Source organism: Bidens hawaiensis, unplaced genomic scaffold, assembly GCF_021521415.1.
Source record: "Bidens hawaiensis isolate Kalapana, Puna unplaced genomic scaffold, B.hawaiensis_p1.1 tig00014370_1, whole genome shotgun sequence".
NCBI classification, from domain to species: domain Eukaryota; kingdom Viridiplantae; phylum Streptophyta; class Magnoliopsida; order Asterales; family Asteraceae; genus Bidens; species Bidens hawaiensis.
The window spans coordinates 565,567-582,257 of NW_027492243.1; positions in this window are offsets into that span (position 1 = coordinate 565,567).

Below are 16,691 nucleotides of genomic sequence, written 5' to 3' on the forward strand. Positions count from 1 at the left end.
TAGCACTTTACAGATTTTAGGTTAGCAGCTCACTTAGGTTTACTTAACAATATTATTCCTATGATCTTATCGTGAAATCAAATCATAAAATAATCAAGAACACAGAGTAATTGACCTAATAGCAATCCTATCAGATGACAAATAATATTCAAGGAAAACTATGGAATAAAACTCATCAAACAATCCTAAGCAATCATATGATCAATTAATTATAAGCAAATATTTTACTAAATCATAAAAACCATAACTTAAATAATCCCAAATCAAATCAAAACGTCAAGATAAGTTTATCATAAGCCTAAGCAGTCTATAACGTTTAGCCTAGCATCTTAAAATTAAACGAAACAAACAAACAAGAATTCATGGTGTAAAATAAACGAAAACGAAAGAAACAAAAGATAAAACCCGTGTTCTTCGTCTTTAACCAATACGCGCAACACCAGCTGATTCTTCGACTCCAAAGTTGCTGAAAACTCTTCTCGGTTGCCTCGGGATTCACCAAATTCGGATGTGGGGTTAAGGTATGATTAATGGTGAGTTTAGGGGTCTTTTTATAGGCAACAGGGGTCCAAAAATAGGTTAAGTCGGTTAAGCATGGAAGTTTCGGGAATCTAGGCTACCCCTCACCACGCCGCGCTGCGCGGCGGGCCTTTCCTTCCCCGTCGCGCGGCGCACCGGCCCTGGGGGGGGGGGGGTCTGGTTCAATCTGCTGGTCCGGTTCATTTCCTGGTTCGGTCCGGTTCTCCAGTTTGGCTTGTTTTTACTCGTTTTTCGCCCTTTTTTCACCGGAATTATAACCCGAAACCTAAAACATAAAACTAAGTTAGTAATATAGAAATCTTTCAAGAAATCGACCAAAACTAATAAAATATTATATAAAATATACACGGGATTTACGTATAATAAACGTTATATCAAATATCCCCACACTTAACCTTTTTTTTTCGTCCCTAAAAAAGTCTTATTGCAACGGGATCAGAATCGGATAAATACAGTCTTAAAAACATATAAGGTTATCTTAAAGCTCAGATAAACGTAAAAACCGCGATTGCTGATATTGTTGCCACTTAAACCCAGCCACCAGCCTATCAAGCCCCCACACACATTTAGCATTTAAGTTCATGTGATATTAAAAACCTATGAGTCTCACACCTTTGGAGTTAAGATCCACCTACCCCATCTCAAGCACAGTAAAGACAATTAAAAATAATCGAGTTGAAGCAAACTGGTTCAATATATCACCGTAAGATAACAACCCCTTAATAGTAAGAAGAAAATACACTTAGATGGAATTATGGATGATAGGTCAAGTGAGGTCATACGAGCATGCCCTAAATATTATTGGACTTTGTCCTATATATAACCTAAGAAAATATTTATTGACTAGAAACTTTCGAGCCCCAATAGTGTATCCTCAGAGTCGCCATCCCCTTGGTAACACCTAAACTCTCAGTCTCGTCTACTATGTGTACTTTGGCCTCTTTTTCTATTTTTGAGAATGCTTCTTTGGCATTTTTCATTTCATAACTTTTCTCACTTTTTCTTTTCTTATTTATTTATTTTATTTTATTATTTATTTATTTATTATTATTATTTTTTTTATTGTGTACTTAGGCATCTTTTACCTAAAAATATATAACTAACAGACTAAAGCTCGTATAAAATTGGACATTTGCGGGCGCCACCACTCTTTATTTATTTTCATAAAACGGAGTGGCGTGCTAATTTTAAAGTGCATTCAATTCTCACCACAAAATCTATAATTAATTAGGTTTATTAAGAATATGCAATAGAAACCCTTCAAGACTAGTTGGGCCTACTGACACATCCCAAGTTAAGTACGCATTCTTTAATATTATCTCATATTATTAGCAGTTTGAAAAACCGATTTCCGATAAATATCCTCATCTCCCATTTATACGCAAAAAGAACAAAATCAATGGACATTTTTTTCAAAACTTTTATTATTATTATTATTTTTTATATATAAAAACAAGTTAAAAACATGTGTTCCTATCCCCACACTTAAAATTTGCATTGTCCTCAATGTAGAGACGGAAACACGACTCAAAAATCTAAAAACAAAACAAGACCTAAAAAAACAAAAAAATAAAGAAGAATAAAACAATGCAAAGCTAAAAATTAAAGACTAAAAACGAAGTAAAAAGGAAAAGACTTAGCTGGTAGTTTGGAAGTGACATATGACGCTAAAATCTTCATCCATCTATGCCCTCCAACTCCGAACGTGCTCCATAACCGGTATCTCCTTTCTCTCGTACATGAACGGAAGCGGCAATAATACAAACAATATCTAAAAATTCATCTTATCAATCTCGATAGATATAATCATTCAAAGTATGGAACCGGACCAACCAACCAAAAACAACATATAATATAAATAATAGCAGCAAATAGATAAACAAAAGTATACGGCTCCTGCTGCTCCATCCCCACACTTGAATTTTTCAATATATTTCAAGGGAATCTTCTATCTCACACTTTCTTCCTTCAAAACTTAAAAACAAATAAAAACTATAAAAAAGTACGTTAGTGACTTCAAGGAAAAAGAAAAATAAAATAGAAATAAAAATAAGAAAGAATATACAAACTCTACACTTGAGTATTCACTCAAGAATCATGTGTGACAATTCAGTACGACGGATCGAGAGGAGTTTCCTCCCTCTCGATTGATTCTTTCGGTCCTCCAAGATAGCGCTTTAAACGATGACCATGCACCTTCCAGGACATTCCATTATCCGGATTCTCTAACTCCACCACTCCATGCGGATAGACTTTTTTTACCAAATACGGTCCCGACCACTTCGATTTCAACTTTCCTGCAAACAACTTCAAACAAGAATTAAATAACAGTACCTTATCTCCTTTTTTGAACTCTTTTCCGCCTTTTAAACGTCGATCGTGCAACGCCTTCGTCTTTTCTTTGATGTTCAACGATCGAGAATACGCCGCATCCCGAAGCTCTTCCAACTCATGATCTGAAAATACCTTTTCCTTGCGGCCGCGGTAAGGTCAACATTCACCGTCTTCAAAGCCCAATAAGCACGATGCTCTAATTCCACCGGAAGATGACAAGACTTACCGTAAACAAGGATAAATGGTGTAGTACCCAACGGAGTCTTGTATGCGGTCCGGAATGCCCACAACGCATCATCTAACTTCTCCGACCAATCTTTCCGACTAACCCCAACCGTCTTCTCCAAAATCCTCTTCAGCCCTCGATTTGCATTCTCGACTTAACCCTTCGTTTGAGGGTGATAGGCGGTAGAGGTACGATGAGTAACCCCATAACGAGCCAATACTTTCTCCATGACGGAATTACAAAAATGGGTGCCCCAATCACTAATAATAGCTCTCGGAGTACCGAAACGAGTAAACAACTTCTTAAGAAACCTCACAACAACTCGTGCATCGTTCGTGGCCAACGCTTAGGCTTCCACCCACTTCCACACATAATCAATCGCCACCAAAATATACTTATTACCATTCGACGTGGGAAACAGTCCCATGAAGTCGATGCCCCAAACATCAAAGATTTCAAGAATTTGAATGGGATTTTGAGGCATCTCAGTCTTGGATGAAATATTAACTGTTCTTTGGCACGCATCACAAAGCTTCACAAACTCTTCAGCATTTTTAACAATTGTCGGCCAATAAAACCCACTATCAAGCACCTTCTGCGCGATAGCATGTGCACCATGATGACCTCCAGTCAACCCCTCGTGAACATGCTTTAGAATATCCCAACTTTTCTCTTTCGTCACACATCTCCTCAGAATCCGATCACCACCAATCTTGAACAAGAACGGGTCATCCCACACATACCTTTTCACATCCCGAAAGAACTTCTTCTTTTGTTGCGTAGTCATACCCTCCAAAATAAAACCATTAGCCAAATAATTAGCAAAATCAGTGAACCATGGCATACCTTGCTTCACAGCCGCAACAAAATCGATCGACTCGTGAGGGAATGTATCTCCAATCTCCTACTCACGCAACTCTTCTCTCCTCGGGTCCTCAAGACGGGATAAATGATCGGCCGCTACTTTCTCCGCACCCCTCTTATCTTTAATCTCGATGTCAAACTCGGAAAGTAGAATAATCCACCGTATGAGACGAGGCTTCGCGTCTTTCTTCTGAAATAGAAAACGCAAGGCTGCATGATCGGTAAAAATGGTGGTCTTTGAAAGCACGAGATAGGAGCGGAACTTGTCAAATGCGAAAACAAAGGCTAAAAGCTCGTTCTCGGTGGTGGTGTAATTCTCTTGAGCATCATTCAACGTCTTACTAGCATAATAAATAGGGTGAAAATGTTTATCTTGCCTTTGCCCCAAAACCGCTCCGACCGCATAATCACTAGCATCGCACATGAGCTCGAACGGCAAACTCCAATCGGGTGAACAAAGAATAGGAGCACTTACGAGCTTCTCTTTCAAATACGTGAACACATTCACACACTCATCATCAAACACAAACGGCACATATTTCTCGAGAAGTCGGGTCATCGGGCGAGTAATTTTGGAGAAATCTTTGATAAATCGCTGATAGAACCCCGCATGGCCCAAGAAACTCCTAATCGCCTTCACATTCGTCGGTGGAGGAGTATACTTATAGTATCAATCTTCTCACGATCCACCTCAATACCGTCTCTCGAGATCTTATGTCCCAACACAATCCCTTCAGTCACCATAAAATGGCATTTTTCCCAATTTAGCATTAATTTCGTCTTAATACACCTCTTCAACATCTTCTCAAGATTAGCCAAACACTGATCGAAAGAATTACCATAAACCGAAAAATCGTCCATAAACACCTCCATGGACGTCTCTATCATATCCTGAAAGATGGCCACCATACAACGCTGAAAAGTAGCCGGAGCGTTATAGTCCAAACGGCATGGGTCGGGTACGCAAACGTACTATAGGGACATGTAAAAGTCGTCTTATCTTGGTCTTCCGGTGCAATGAGAATTTGAAAATAACCCGAAAAACCGTCAAGGAAACAATAAAACTGCTGACCTGCCAAACGCTCCAACATCTGATCAATAAACGGCAACGGGAAATGGTCCTTCCGGGTGGCATCGTTCAACCGCCGATAGTCAATACATACTCTCCAACCGGTAACTGTACGCGAAGGGATAAGCTCATTCTTCTCATTCATCACAACGGTCATACATCCCTTCTTTGGAACAACTTGGGTCAGGCTCACCCATGGAGAATCGGAAATCGGGTAGATCATCCCGGCGTCCATCAACTTTAACACCTCCTTCTTCATAACTTCTTGCATATTCGGATTAAGGCGTCTTTGTGGTTGCACCACCAGTTTGTACTCATCCTCCATTAAAATCCGGTGTGTGCAATAAGAGGGGCTAACGCCTTGAATATCGGAAAGTCGCCATGCAATCGCCCCCTTATGTAGCTTCAACACATCTATCAATTTTGTCTTTTGATCTTCTGTCAGCTTGGATGACACAATAACGGGCAAGTTTGAGCCCTCATCAAGATACGCATACTCCAAGTGTGACGGGAGTACTTTTAACTCCAACGGAGCGGGTTTCTCCTCGGGACCCGCCTCACTCTCGCAACTAATCTCATTCACCTCGATCTTCTCGGGCAACCCCGAAATCTCAGCTAACTCATTACAAACCGAGTCGTTCTCACACAACTCATCCTCACCCAAATCATCACAATCGACCAAGCCATTACTTCCCACGAGATCCGCACCACAAATGTAATCGAAACAGCTATCAATACCTGCAATAAATGAGTTAATAAAATAAATCGAGTGGAACGGACCACTGAAATCATCTTGATCACTCGGATGCTTCATCGACCTCGCGACATCATAAGTAACATTCTCATCACCAACCCGAAGCGTGATCTTCCCATCATACACATCGATAGGTGCCTTCGTGGTTTGTAAAAACGGACGACCAAGAATAATGGGAACCTTCTCGTCGGCCTCCATATCGAGCACCACAAAATCAATCGGGAACACAAACTTATCCACCTTCACTAACAAATTCTCGATAATACCTCGTGGATATTTAACCGAACGATCGGCCAATGTTAAAGACATGCGAGTCGGTGTAAGCTCGCCTAACTCCAACTTCTCGTATAAAGAATACAGCATCAAATTAATACTTGTGCCCAAATCCACCAATGCATGGCTCATCGCATCACTACCAAACAAAACTGGAATCGTAAACACACTCGGATCCAACAATTTCTCGGGTACGCGGTTCAACACTACCGCCGAACAATCTCCCATGAGTGGAATCGATGATACCTCCCCCAGCCTATCTTTCCTCTTCAACAGGTCCTTCAAAAACTTCGCGTATTTCGGCATATGTTGTAGGGCTTCAATGAATGGGAGGTTAATTTTCAACTGTCGGAACATATCAAGAAAGTGCCCATACTCCCGCGTATATTTCTGGTGTTTCGCGTGAGCGGGATATGGGATACGAGCATGGTCAATCAAAGGCGATGGCTGGACTTCAACCGGCTTCTTCTCTACTGTCGGTGCAACTGGTACGGTGTTCTACACTTTACCCGGTACTTCCATCTCGATTTCGTCATCCATCACCTCTTCATCTTCCACTTCAACTTCATTCCTTCGCACCTCGGGACCCAAAACCCTACCGCTACGAGTAGTAATCGCCTTTATTCGAGTGGCCGGATTCTGCTGAGTAGATCCTGAAGACTGTCCCAGAGGTCTTTCATTCAATTTTCGAGCAAGATCGCCAATGCTTCGCTGCATGTCGAGCATAGCTGATTGTTGATTTTTCAAAAGCAGGTCATGATCGGCAAGGGTCTTTTGAGTGGCTTGATCTCTATTAACCATATGCTGCATTATCTCGTCCAACTTCTTACTCAGATTCGGCACATTATTCGAACTTTGACCATTATAACCTTCATTGTTATATTGTCCCTGGTTTCGGTTGGAGGGAGCTTGGAAACCAGGTGGCCCACCAGCCGGACGCCAATTCGAGTTACTTTGTCCTTGATTCTGGTACTGACTCTTTTAGCCGTTCCAGTTCTGAATATTGTTGTTGTAAGCATTAGGGAACCTGTTCTAACTAGCCACGAAATCAACATCTTGATTATTCATCAACGGACAATCCAGCGTACCATGACCACCTCTACACACCTCACATTTATCCACCTTAGTCTTTAAATCTTTTATCTCTCAGGTGAGATTCTCCAAAGCAGCAGCCATACCAGTGTCCAGATTAACCTGATACACTCCTCGAGCAGATGAGGGTGTACTGGTGACGGGTTTGGAATTCCCGCTTCGTGGCTTCTTCGCGTACTCGGATTGCGCGAAACTTTCAAACATCTCGTTACATTCGGTCACGTTCTTCCTGTCCATCAGATTGCCCCCAGCAGCTGTGCCAAACCTCGCTTGAGCCTCATAAGTAAGCCCATTGTAAAACTTCTCAACGAGAGCCCAAGGTGTGAGCCCATGTTGTGAACAACGGGAAAGCAGATTCTGAAAACGCTCCTAAGCTTGGTAATACGCCTCATCCGGTTCCATGTGGAAGGAGTGGATCTGATAACGGAGGCGAGAGGCCTTAGCAGGTGAAAAATACTTCTTGAGAAATGCGTCGCGAAGAGCCTCCCATGTGGTGAATGTTCCAGCAGGTTGCGAATCGAGCCAAGTGGCGGCATGTTCTGAAAGTGTAAACGGGAACAGGTGAAGGAAGATCGCATCCCGGGTAGCACCTTGCAGGTTGAACGTTTTAAACACACGGGTCAGACGGTTGATGTGTGCCGGTGCATCTTCATCTTCACGGCCATGGAACTAGTGATGATTGGTGATGTTGTTCATGACATAGGATGGGATCTGCCACGAGTTAGGATTGTTAATGTCGGGGGTGACAATGGGTGAGTGATCTCCATGGAAGCCTTCAAAAGCTTGCTGGTACACGGTGCGGTTATTCTCGGCCATCGGAACGGGTCTATGACTTGGTGGTGGTGAATTTGCGGGTGATAATTTTGGTGAAGTATCGATGGTAATTGGTTGGTTTTTAGACGATGATGAACTTGAACTCGCCTCGGACTTTAACTGAGTGGATTCAAAGCAGTCCAAGGGTGGTCCTTGCGAACGCAGATGTGGCATATACCTACAAAAACACATAAGACCGAGTAAGTAGTTTCTAATATAGTGACTCTAAAACTGACAATAAATAAACAAACAATAAAAAAAAAAAACTAGACTTAATTTAGACTCCTACGACTCAAACAAAACGAAACAAATAGCACGTATGTAGCAAAAAGGTCCAATCAACGCTAATAACGCAATTGCCAAAAGTCCTCGGCAACGGCGCCAAAAACTTGATGTGCTTGAAGTAGTTATATAAAAACACGCTAATCTAGACACTAAGTAATAAATTCTAGACTCTTAAACTTAACTAAACTACTAACCGGCAAGTGAACCGGTCGACTCTAGTACAGCTAAGTAAGTCCGGATATCGAACCCACGAGACTCTTTAAATTACGTTTACTAGCTAATTAGACTCGACTACAAAACACGACTTATTATTTATATTTGTTTAAGGGGGTTTTTTATTTAAAATACTAAATTAATACTATAATCAAAACTAATTAAGAAAACAAGTAAATTAAACGAAAACAAAGTTTGTTATGAAAATAAGATGATGATGAGAAAACTACCTAGGCTAGACTCCCCTAAATTTCGGTAATGAATTGACTTGGGAAAATATTTAGTTATGGACTGGGATCGTAAAATAGACACTTAAAAGAAAAACCAAATAGGACCCCTGACCATTCTCAAGAGAAAACCTATGGATTTCTAACAAGTTTTAACGCACACCAGTATTAAAAATCAAGTTCGCTTACGGTCACCCAATTTGTTTACAATTTAGTTCCTTTATATGAAATCCTACCTTACAGTGCGGAAATCAAAGGCAATTTACTATGATTAATTGATTTGATAAACAATAATAAATAATCAACCCTAGACGGACTCCTTATGAAGAACTAAATCTAGCAAGATTAAATAGTAAAGACTTATCAATAACCTAGCACTTTACAGATTTTAGGTTAGCAGCTCACTTAGGTTTACTTAACAATATTATTCCTATGATCTTATCGTGAAATCAAATCATAAAATAATCAAGAACACAGAGTAATTGACCTAATAGCAATCCTATCAGATGACAAATAATAATCAAGGAAAACTATGGAATAAAACTCATCAAACAATCCTAAGCAATCATATGATCAATTAATTATAAGCAAATATTTTACTAAATCATAAAAACCATAACTTAAATAATCCCAAATCAAATCAAAACGTCAAGATAAGTTTATCATAAGCCTAGGCAGTCTATAACGTTTAGCCTAACATCTTAAAATTAAACGAAACAAACAAACAAGAATTCATGGTGTAAAATAAACGAAAACGAAAGAAACAAAAGATAAAACCCGTGTTCTTCGTCTTTAACCAATACGCGCAACACCAGCTGATTCTTCTACTCCAAAGTTGCTGAAAACTCTTCTCGGTTTCCTCGGGATTCACCAAATTCGGATGTGGGGTTAAGGTATGATTAATGGTGAGTTTAGGGGTCTTTTTATAGGCAACAGGGGTCCAAAAATAGGTTAAGTCGGTTAAGCATGGAAGTTTCGGGAATCTGGGCTACCGCAGCGCGGCGGGCCTTTCCTTCCCTGTCGCGCGGCGCACCGGCCCTAGGGGGGGGGGTCTGGTTCAATATGCTGGTCCGGTTCACTTCCTGGTTCGGTCCGGTTCTCCGGTTCGGCTTGTTTTTGCTCGTTTTTCGCCCTCTTTCAACCGGAATTATAACCCGAAACCTAAAACATAAAACTAAGTTAGTAGTATACAAATCTTTCAAGAAACCGACCAAAACTAATAAAATATTATATAAAATATACACGGGATTTACGTATAATAAACGTTATATCATAGACCCGTTCCTATGGATACAAAATCAACGAACTTGGGTAAATGTATGATCATACTAGATGAGAATAGATGAGGATAAGATACCAAACCACTAAACAATAAAATAAACACTTAAGCACATAGAGCATAGTTATAGATCATACAATAATCATACATAAACGTAAATTGAATTGTGTTTTCAATAAATGTGGTAATAAAACTCGAATATTACATACGGTATACATGCTACCCCCAAAATATAAGAAAGATGAAAAACGGGTATGTAAACTCACCATGAATTTGATGGGTGAAAGATTAAGATCTTGGTTAAGTATGTGAATATCTTAACGTGAAAACCCTAAATATAAGTAATAAGAGTAGTTTTAGTTTGGTTTTGCGTTTGCATTTGACGAATAATTAACTAAGTATTATAATGATATGATGATATAATAACTAGTACTTGAAAAAGGTAAAGAAAAATGATAACAGAATTGGGCAGCTTGCTGACCCAGAATAGATAAATTATTAAAAAGTTATGAAACAACTCCCAAAAATTTAAAAAATCTCCAATAAACTAAATCATTGTGTTAGCAACAACTTTAATTTAGAAAATTTGGTCAGATTCGGAACCAAAATTGGCTAAGAAAAACCATTCTTCTAAAAGGGCACATTGATTTTAAAATAATGATTGTGAAGCCATACGAAAGAACAAAAATACAAACAAATGGTATTTAGAACCGTAACTCAATAAAGTTAATGATAGGCTTTGGCCTTGCATCGTTACAGTTTGTTATTACCAAGTTATTGCTCAACCTTTGTCGAACAATTCTGCTATCAAATTTGGAAGTTTTTAAATCACAATGTTCTTGATACTTTATAATGGATTTCGATAAAGAAAATATATGAACCACTTGTGGTATGATAAATACAATATATTTGGTCATGTATTATCAAAATTCTTATAGTTCATGAACTAAAATAAATTAAACGAAACAAAAACTTCAAAAATGTAAAAACTTGTGAAGGTGTGACCACTGAAGAGCAACTTCCAACCTTTAGTTCTTTATATCCTCCACAACACACACCATAGTGTACGAATTATGTGGAATTCTTGACATGATTATATGATGGTTTTAAAACTATTATAAACAAAAAGAAAAACAAAGAGAGAACAAAGAAAATACAATGAAAATAAAGAACATAAATTAAAAACCTTCCTTGAAGGAATGTTTTAGGGAGATAAGAAGAGATGAATGAGCAAAAGAAATAAGATGAAAATGAAGGGTAGTTATAGTTATGGTTAGAAGGGGGTTAAGCAGGTAAGTCTTGGAGAGAAAGTTGTGTTTAGAATATGCTAGAAAGATGCTTTTCTATTCATAAAAGATGTCACGTAAAATACTTAGGATAAAAAAAATTAATTTAAGATGATCATAATTATTTATGTTACATGTTAAAATATTTTTCTAGACATACTCGGTTCAACGTGTCAAATTAACGATTACACGTGTAAACAATGAAATGAATATAAATTCGAGTATTTGCACATATGAAAATAATTTTAATAACTTGAAATGAATAATTTATGATTCAATGATGATGATGACGACGATGAATGAGAACTTTATTAAGTTTGATCATGCGATTACACAAAGAACAAGTTTTCGCTGAAAGCTTAGAAATTGACAATTTTAACCCCTGGACTTTGATTAAGGTATAAAATACGTAAAATAAGGTTAACGATCAAGTTAAGAAATTAAAAGAAGACCCAAAAATTTAAACGGGCCGAGTTTTCGGGTTTGAAAAATTAACAACTGTTACAGTCGGTGTCTTCTACGGATTTTGGTGGAGTAAATGACGATGAGGACGTCCAGATCACCATTGAAGGGCAAGTGGTTCCGTAGGTAACGAAGTTCAAGTATCTAGGATCGTTTGTCCAGAGCGATGGGGAGCTAGACAGTGATGTGGCCCATAGAGTTCAGATAGGAGATTCCCAACTAAACTAAAGGGAAAGTTTTATAGGTTCGCAGTTTGGCCTGCAATGTTATATGGAACAGATTGTCGGGCCATTAAGAAGGCACAAGAGTGGAAGATGGAGGTAGCAGAGATGAGAATGTTACGCTGGATGTGTGGACACACAAAGTTAGACCGAATAAGAAATGGTGTGTTTCGAGAAAGATTAGGGGTGGCTAACATATCAGACATAATAAGAGAGTGGAGATTGAGATGGTTTGGACATGTGAAGAGAAGACAGGCAACGAATCCAATTAGATCTGTAGAAAACATTACTATAGAGGGGAGGAGGGGTAGAGGCCGACCTAAATTGACTTGGGATGAGAGGATTAGACATGATTGTTAGATCTAAACCTCTCTTAGGACATGGTTGAGGATATGAATTCTTAGATACGTAGAATTAAGGCTATTGACTTTTAGGGAGAAAGTAATACCCTAGGGGTTTCTCTCTACCTTATTTTTGGTCACACGACATTATGTTATTTTCTTTTCATATATACTGGGTAGTCTTTTTTGTATTTTATTCTTGGTATTTCAATATTATTATTATTATTATTATTATTATTACTACTACTACTACTACTACTACTACTACTACTACTACTACTACTACTAAGTGCTATTATTAATTATATCACTGTTAAACGTTGATCGCCTTGTATATTTCCCTATACATGTGTTTTTTTAGAGCTGAGGGTCTCTCTGGAAGCCACCTCTCTATTTTATTGGATAGGGGTACGGTGTGCCTACATCCCACCTTCCCCAGACCCTACTTATAGCTTTGCTATTGGTGGGAATGCCACTGGGTATGATTGATTGATTGACAGTCAGTGGCTTCTCTTCACATGTCCAAACCATCTCAATCTCCCTCTTTTATTTTATCTGATATGCTCGTCACCCCTATTCTCTCCAAAAAAAAAATCATTTCTTATTCGGTCCAAAATTGTGTGTCCACACATCTACGTTAGCACTTTCATCTGTGCTACTTCATCTTGTGCTCATGTGTCTTCTTAATAGTCCATCAATCTATACTCTATGATAAAATGCTACAACTTTTGTCACTTCCATGTTAAACCTCACCCTTTTTAAACTTACCTTAAATAAATTCATAATAATATTTAACACAACCAATGAAAACAAAAAGGCATATAATAAAAAATTGTTACCATTTATGCATTAAAAAAAATACTAACTTAATATTTACTTCCTATTTATTTGCAAATATTTGAACTTTATAATTATCTCTTGTTTCATAAAAAAACGTTATTCAATATATATCTATTTATGAGTTTCTTTTTTAATGTAAATCGTTTTTCTATTAATAATATTGTATTGCGCTTAATTATGAAAGGCTATATATTTTTATGAATTATCCGTGTAGTACACGGGTCTCAAACTAGTATACCATATAACATTGCAGGCCTAACTACAACTCTGAGTCAGAAAGTTTGGGTTTTTGGAAGGTTTGGTCCTTGGAGTTGGGTTTTGATCAGTTTGAGGTGCAAAATTCAATAAATACAAATAAATAACATCATGACAACATAAACATCATAAATACTCCATAAATACACCACTTAATTACCAAAAGAAGATCCGAATTACAAGGCGAATCGGGTAAATGAATTCAAATTCAAATACTAATTTACGAATATCACATAAAAACCCTCAAAAACTAAATCCATCCACATTAGCTAGAAAGCCCCGCCCCACCCACCTACCCAACCTATCTAAGAAAGCCTCATCGCCCTCCTCCCCTAGCTTAAAAAAGCCTCACTCCACCCCACCCCACCCCACCTCCACCATAGCTAAAAAGGGCCTACCCTCCCCACCCCCAATCCTCCACCGGCTAAAAGCTTACTCTCACCATAGAAAAACAAACCTTAAAGCTAAACTGAACCTGAAAGTTAAACCATTTTTTTTTCAAGAACGAAGGGTGCTAGATAAACATTTTTTTTTATTTTTTTTTTTGGAGATTTATAATTTTTTTGATTTCTTCGTAGGTTTTTTTTTCTTACAAAAATAATGTGATGGCTGGTGCGAATGTTATACAATTAGAAAATGATTATATATAATAAATTAAAAATATATAAAAATAGATGGTCCAAATATCTTTTGTACATAAGCATCCCTAGAAGTTGGGCATCTGGAGTCCATATTGGATAGCTACCTTTTTGTAACCAATACCAATAAAAAAACGTATCGTGATTGTCTCATATGTCGTCTCATATAATCAACGTAGAATAAAATGAAACAATTAATTTAAACAAATTAAGATTAGGTAAGCGCATTTACGACCCAACTGTAAAAACATGACACCAAATTAACATGAAATTAACATATCTAAGTTTATATTATACAAATTAAGTCAGTTTCGGTTCCTACCCGAACGGGATGGATTGATTGGTTGACTCACCTATTTTATAATCTTTTAGTCGGGTTTTTATGTCTAAATTTAGACTGTCTATATCACAAAACTTAAAAGTAAAGAAATAGAAACGGGCGTCGAGATTTCAGTTTCATGATGCAATAAACATTGTGTTTTGGAAGAATATTTATATTTGTAGATTGTAAAATCTATTTTAAATTTTCGAGTTCAATAAGTTATGCTTGTATCAACCCGTATATAAGTTTTAGCGGACCCATACTCAAATTAAGATAGGGGTCAGCAGGATATTTAAAGTTTTAATTTTACATTTATTTCTTCCATTTTAAGCAAATTCGATTTTCTTTCTTTAATGAAATGATACAAAATTGTTTTGTGGCTTTCTTGATATTTAAGAGCTGACACATGTTGGGGACTTTAACATAGCTTTCTTTGGATAGTGGTGGTCCTAATGATAGTGGTGGTCCTAATGATATTTAAGAGCTGACACATGTTGGGGACTTTAACATAGCTTTCTTTGGATAGTGGTGGTCCTAATGATATAAAAGATGGAGATTCAAAAGCAAACTTATGTTGCAAAAGGAATCATATTTGTCGACTACAATAAACCTAATATATTGCTTGGAGTCCAAGATACTGAATTTTATTATCGATTTAAGAAAAGGATTCGCGAGGTTGAGTATAACTACATGAAATTTAATGAATACGTACGATTCTATCATATATATTGTCTTTTTAATTCTGTCAAAAATCTATTTTACGGTATAGACGCTTGGTTCAAGTGAAGAAAAAGGCAGAAAAGATTAAATTGATAATGTTTTCTAGAGTTATCCATTTTCCTAAAAAGACAAATAAGCAACTTTCGCTATTTCAAAGATTTGCTAAGCTTTTTGTGGATCGATGTCACTAACAGCGTCAGAAGGATCAAAAACTGCTAATTCTTATAGTGCTATTGAATCGGCCCTACGATATTATGAATATATCATATCATTAATCATGCTTGTCGTGAGTACAATATATTTTGAGTGACACTATAAAAGCCTTTTATATGCCATAAAAAAACTTCTGGTATATGAGTAACAATGTATATTATCGTATAATGGCATCGTATATTATTAAGATGATTCTGGAAGACCAGAAAAAAAAATAAAGATAAAAGTGCAGGACTTGAATTTTCTTTTTTACTTTTTAACATAAGTTGAATTGCAATAATATTTTTTATTGCATTTGAAACTGATAATTGTCCAAATAGTCTGGACCGTTGAACTGTTGAAGGGAAAGAGTAGCCCATTATATAAGTTAACAGCCCCCAGTTTACTTGGATAGTGGTGGCCCACAAGTTGAATGGGCCTTAAGAAATTAAGCACTTTTTATTTGAGATTTCAACATTTATTAAAAATTAGTAATCATTTTTACATATATTATACTAGTTTTTGAACCCGTATATTACAAGGGATTTGTCAAATGATAAAAATAAATAAGGTCCGTTAATTCAGTCGTGATTCTCAAAACAAACAGGGTTAACGAAAAGTACTAAAATATCATGATTTTGGAAACGTCAGGTGTTGATTTGCAATAAATTTAAAAAAACAGTTGCGTAGTTTGTCAAACCTTTGTATGAAAATGACAATTAATTCAATAAGGAAGAAAATCCATACTATGTTATAACCCGCTTGACAAAATGGTTTTGACCCACGCCCTAAAGATAGTTAGAAAGAATGAGATGAGATATTAGGAATGAGGATTGACACCTAAAGATAGTTAGAATGAATGAGATGAGATATTAGGAATGAGGATTGACACCTAGTTCAACATTTTTTTTATTAGTATAGTAAGATAAGATAAAATAAGGTAATAAGATGGAACTAGATTTATGATAATTTTATATAACTTCTCTAAACATTCAAGCATTCACAATATAGAGCTTTTTACAATGTTTTATATTAAAACAATGTATATGAGACATCTTTTCAATATAATTAGTAGGAGGCTCCGTGCGCGACGATTCCTTAACCATACTCCTGTTATTACAATTTAACATTCAAAGTGAAGTGAATGACCTATTTACATAAATCTATTGGTTTTTATGCCATAACTAGTTATTACAAAAGTCTGTTTATTTAGCTATTGCATGTTTACTATTTCATAGTTGCAAAATATATATCTGGCACACCTAATGATCAATCACAAAAGAATTTTTCTCGTGCCTCTTGGATAGGGATAAGCTCGCTGTCGAACCGGTACCAACCGTGATTGATCCTGAAATCCCAAAAACTTAGTACCGGCGTCGAAAATGCTCGGTTCGGGGTAACGTAGCAAAATTCGGTAAATGGTGATACCGATACCTGCCGGTATA